We start from the raw sequence: 6,000 nt of genomic DNA on the forward strand, positions 1-6,000 counted from the left end.
CTCGCACTGGCAGAGATTTTATAACACATGGGATTAGCATAAGTTATAAATAGGTCTAATTGATAATTTGAAACAGATGATTTTAACCTCAAGATTTAGGTCCGATGCATACGATTGAATTTTCAACAAATGACCACAACGGCAATGAGTTGGAAGAACAAGAAAATACATATGTATGTATCCTTCTTTTGCGAAACAGGAGAGCTTCATTTCTTTCTCTGCTCTTCCAAAGGCGCCGGAACGATGTCCTACGATAATATATGGCTCATCTGCACCGAGCCTTAAGATACACGATTAAAAGAGGTTTTTATTAGCCAACATAGCCCTATATATCTGTTAGCGAAATTTTCACATGTTTGTTACAAGTTGTATGTGTATTAATACAAGCGACGGGTGTGTATATCGCAACTGGTACCACTATGCGATTTTCCCAGATAGACGATATAAATGTCCTCCATTTGATTCGGGTTTAAGAGTGCTTCAAACGTAGTTGCGTACGACCTTCGTCGTTGACCGACGGTTCCGTTGAAGAAATCCAACGTTAAATTGGGTGAGTGGCGCCGGCCGACTTTTCCAACCATCTAGAACTTTTTATTACACTTTATTATACACTTAATAATCACAATTAAGATATACACTGAATAGACACGTATAAATTACACCTTACTCTAGTAACTTTATATAAATTAAGTAGGCGATTGGTTTAAGAGTAGAAACTCGGTAAAGAGATGTTGACTGTTCTAAAGATAGAGAATCAGTAAGTTTTAGTGAGGATGTTGTGGAGGTGGAAAGCTAGGTGTGGGTGTGTCTAAAACCACGAAATTTTTGTTTCATTTGGTAGACTATTTACAATCAATTCTCGCAGAGAATTTTAAGTAGCTTCATTTGGTGTGGTACAATTGTTGAGGTTATTCGATGTGTAAACTCGTGGATAAATTGACAGGTAGAAAATATATTTAAATGGAATTATAAGTAAGAATACAATTTGAGCCAGATCCGTAGGCTAGCTGTGTTACCCAATAACTGAAAAACCCCGAAGCCAACATCGCCGGTCTACTGTTTATGGTCTGTCTTCGTCGCAGACTTTTGTCTACACGCTGTCGATGGCTTCAGTTTTTTTCTTTTTTTTTTTAGTTGTTCACATTCACTATTTGTCCGATTTGTACATTTGGTAGAATTTTTTGGCTGTTTGATTATCATGCGGGTGGCTATCCCCAGTGGGATACTATCTTCGTGTTTGTCAGGTTGTGTCCTTTGTGACGTCTGCTGGGTGTTTCCTTTTCAGTCTTTTGTCTATGTTTGACGTGTTGATGTTGTTGTTTGACGTTCTTCCTTTATATTTTCCTGCATGTCTTCTAATTTCCTCTTTGACCGTTGGTATTCCCGGATCCTTCCGTATATCCTCGTTTCTAACGTACCATGGGGAGTTTACTATTGCTCTAAGAATTTTAGCTTGTACGGTCTCTATTTTGTTTGTATGGCTCATTGCTGCTGTCCTCCATAGTGCTATTCCGTACGTCCAGATTGGTTTTATGATCGTTTTGTATATTTTTAATTTATTTTCTATACTTAGTTTGGATTTTCGACTTGTTAGCCAATGCATTTGTCTCCTTGCTGTTTGTACTTTGTCTGTCATTGATTTGATATGCTGTTTCCATGTGAGGTGTGTATCCATGTGGAATTCTAGGCATTTGACTTGCCTTGTTTGTATTATGTGTGTGCCGTTTAGTACAATGTTTGGTGGTTTTCGCAGTGTGAATGTAATGTGTTTGCATTTATCGGAGTTTGCTTTAATTTGTTTTGTTTGAAGCTACATTTCTATTTTTGTGATATGTTCTGGTAGTAATGTAACTGCTGTTGCAGGGTTAGTGTGCCTGACTAGTACAGCTGTATCATCCGCGAATGTCAGTATTTTGCTATTGTTAGTTGTTGGTATGTTGGCCGTGTATAATGTGTATAAAATTGATCCTAGGACGCTTCCTTGCGGAACTCCTGCCTTGATTCCTTTAACTTCAGAGTATGTGTCTTTGATTTTTACTATGAAGGTTCTCCTGCTTACGTATGATTTGATTAATTGGTATATCTGCTCCGGGAACTGTTTTCTGATTGATTGAAGTAGGCTATTGTGGTTTATTTTATCGAATGCTTTTTCGATGTCCATAAAGAGTGCCGTGCAATATTGTTTTGTTTCCAGCGCCTGCAACATTTCATTGACGAGTCTGTGCGTTTGTTCTATTGTGGAGTGTTTGTTTTTGAATCCGAATTGGTGATCCGGTATTAATTGATTCTTCTCTATTATAGGTTTTATGCGGTCGTAAATTACTTTCTCTAGTATCTTAGAGAACACAGGAAGTAATGAGATTGGTCTGTATGATTTGGTATCGTGTGGGTCCTTGCATGGTTTGAGTAACATTATGATTTGTGCCAGTTTCCAAGTTTGTGGGAAGTATTGTATTCTTAGTATTGCGTTAACTATTATCGTGATTTGTCTTATCGCTTTTGGCGGAAGGTTTTTCAAGATTTTGCCGTTAATTAGGTCGATTCCCGGTGCTTTATTATTTTTTGTTTTCTCAATTATGTTTCTGATTTCTTGTGCTGTTGCTTTGGGTATGGTGTAGTGATTGTCAGTTGGTATACTAGTGGTTAGCGAATCCTCGTCCGTATGACTATTGTGGTTGCTGTTGTTGGTATTATGTGGGGTAAATGTGTTGCATAGGTGGTTGGAAAATTCTTCAGCTTCCTCTTCGTTGCTTCTTGTCCATGTGTTATCTGCTCTTCTGATTGCTGAGACCATTTTTATTGTCTTCTTTATTTTTTTTTTTTTTGTGGCTTTCCATAGGGAGTAGTCGTAGTTCTCGTGTGCAGATAGTGACTCGATGAACTTTGTGAACTCGTTGTTGTTGTGCTCTATTATTTTGTTTTTATTTCTTTTGCGAGTTTGTTTAGGTGCTTTTTGTTTTCTTTTGTTCTGTGTTTTTGCCGTTTTGCTTTCGCTTTTCTTTTTTCTCTAATTTTCTCGAGGTTGTCTAGTGGAACTGTTTTTGTTTGTCTATGGTTGTTTCAGGTATAGTGGTTGCCCTTGCTGCTTCTTGGATAGTTTCTGTGAATGTTGTTACTGCTTGATCGATGTGTTTGGGTGTTTTCAGTGGGATGTTGCAGCTGATTTTGCTCTCAATTATTTCTTTAAATGTTTGCCATTTGGTGGTTTTATTGCATAGCGTATCTGTGTTGCTGTAAGGTATTGGTTTGTTTCTGTATGTAATTATTATGGGCGTATGGTCGGAGGTAAGCTCGAGGCTGGGTGCTATGTTTAGTTTATTTGCGTTTAGTCCCTTTGTAACTGCAAAATCTAATAGGTCAGGTATTTTGCTCAGGTCTGTCGGCCAGTATGTCGGTCTTCCTGTGGATAATATATGGAGGTTATCATTTCTAATGTATTTTTCCAAGGTTCTGCCTCGAGGTGTGGTGATTCTTGATCCCCATAGTGTGTGCTTTGAGTTATAGTCTCCCGCTGCGATGTACTCGTCACCTAAGTGTCGAAAGTACTCTTCCCACATTTATGATGTAATTTTGTGTCGCGGTGGTACATATACTGCTGACAACTGTAAATGGTTGCTGCTAGTTTGTACAGTAACGGTGGTTGCTCGCGTATATTCCTTACTAGCTTGGCTGCGTAAGTGATGTTCAATGTCGTTTCTTATTATTACTGCGGTCCCTCCGTGTGCTTTTCCTGAGGGATGCTTGGTATCATATATTGTGTAGTACGGTATTTTTATGTAACTTTTTGTAGCGAAGTGTGTTTCCGATACGAGTAGTACGTCGATATTATTGTTATACAGGAATGTTTTAGTTTCTAGGCCCCTTTGTTGTAGTCCGTTAGAGTCCCAGGCTGCTATTTTGAGCATGTACATTTTTATTGTTTACTTAGCAAGTTTGTGAGTAGTTGTAACATGACTGTTGTTTGTTGTACTTGTTGCCTTAGTATTGTGTTTAGCTCACTTACCATTTTTCTTAATATCTCCGTACCTTTAATGGATTGTTTGAGCATTTCTTTGATTTCTGTATCGTCTTCGGTGTTGTTGCTTTGAATCTGATTGTTTGTGGGCGTTGCTTGTCTAATGTTTTGGGCTACTTCCGCGTAGCTTCGGTTTCCTTGGGGATCTATGTTTCTGTTTATAGCTTTTGGTTCATTTTGTGCTTTCAATGTTGCTTCATTATCCGTTAAACTTTGTTGTGGTTGGTAGTTACTGATTGATCTATTGAGAAGTGGTGGAAACAGTTAACGTTGTAATTGTTTCCTCATTTCACATCCTTTATAGCTGGCTGGGTGGTTTCCATTACAGTTGTAGCATTTTACTTCATTTATTTTCCCTATGTATGAACAGTGTATTGTTAAGTGATTCTTTGCACATTTAGCACATGCCGGGCTTCTGTTACAATAATTTTTAGTGTGACCGTATTGTTGACACCGCATGCATTGTAGTACATCTTTTTTGGGGCGTGCTGGTTCCACTGTTACTATCGTATTTAGTATCCTTTTGATTTCGTAGATTTCCTTGTTGTTGGTTCTAGGTTCCAGTTCTATTAAGAATAATGGTAATGGTTGCTTCGTATCGTATCTTGTCATATTGTTTATTGCTCTTGTTTGGTGGCCAATTTTTGCTAATTCGTCACTTAATTTTTTTTGTTAGTTTTTGGATGTAATCCTCTTATAACTACTTTGTAGCTCCTTTCCGTTTAGAGCTGGTACGTGTGGTATATAGCGTATTTTTCTTTTAGTTCTTTTATCACTTTCCTACAATTTGCTGGGGTGTTTGATTGAATTTTTACTTGTTCTAATTTTGTTTGTTTTATTGTGTAGTTTTCCTTCCCAACTATATTGTTTAATATTAATAATTGATCAATAAGTGGGTCTATTATCTGGGCCTCGACAAATATTGGTGGTAGTTTTGTAGTGTATGTTGATTGAGTTGTGTTTTTGGTTGTTGAGTCGTCGTCTATTTCTTTCGTTAGTGAGCTGTAGGAGTTTTTTAATGGTAATTCTTGAAACCATCGCTGCTTTTCTGTATCTAGATTTCCTGTTATTTTTTGTTTCTTGTTTTAACTTGCCACCTTCCAGCTATCATCCTGTTGGGTTAATTCGTTATTGGTATCTTCTCTTCGTTGTTTGGTATTGTTTCTATATCAACTTCGTTTGTAGCTGAGCATTCCTGTTCTTCGTTTAATGGTTGGCTTGGTTTTGATATGTTTGTTGTTTCATTTATGTAGTATTGTTCGTCTTTGTTAATTACTTTTATCGGTGATGGCTTAAGTGCTTGAGAAAACTAAAAAGACCAGATGTATGGTTTTCTTAGAAGTGGAGACCACTTCAACAAATTCAATACTTTCCTAAACTATGGAAACTGCCAAAGATCATAATGTTACCCAAACCAATCTCATTACTTCCTGTGTTCTCTAAGATACTAGAGAAAGTAATTTACGACCGCATAAAACCTATAATAGAGAAGAATCAATTAATACCGGATCACCAATTCGGATTCAAAAACAAACACTCCACAATAGAACAAACGCACAGACTCGTCAATGAAATGTTACAGGCGCTGGAAACAAAACAATATTGCACGGCACTCTTTATGGACATCGAAAAAGCATTCGATAAAATAAACCACAATAGCCTACTTCAATCAATCAGAAAACAGTTCCCGGAGCAGATATACCAATTAATCAAATCATACCTAAGCAGGAGAACCTTCATAGTAAAAATCAAAGACACATACTCTGAAGTTAAAGGAATCAAGGCAGGAGTTCCGCAAGGAAGCGTCCTAGGACCAATTTTATACACATTATACACGGCCAACATACCAACAACTAACAATAGCAAAATACTGACATTCGCGGATGACACAGCTGCACTAGTCAGGCGCACTAACCTTGCAGCAGCAGTTACATACTACAAGAACATATCACAAAAATAGAAAAGTGGCTTCAAGCAAAACAAAT

The sequence above is a fragment of the Bombus vosnesenskii genome, unplaced genomic scaffold, assembly GCF_011952255.1.
Source record: "Bombus vosnesenskii isolate JDL3184/JDL3185 unplaced genomic scaffold, Bvos_JDL3184-5_v1.1 scf7180000013452, whole genome shotgun sequence".
Taxonomy (NCBI): Eukaryota; Metazoa; Arthropoda; class Insecta; order Hymenoptera; family Apidae; genus Bombus; species Bombus vosnesenskii.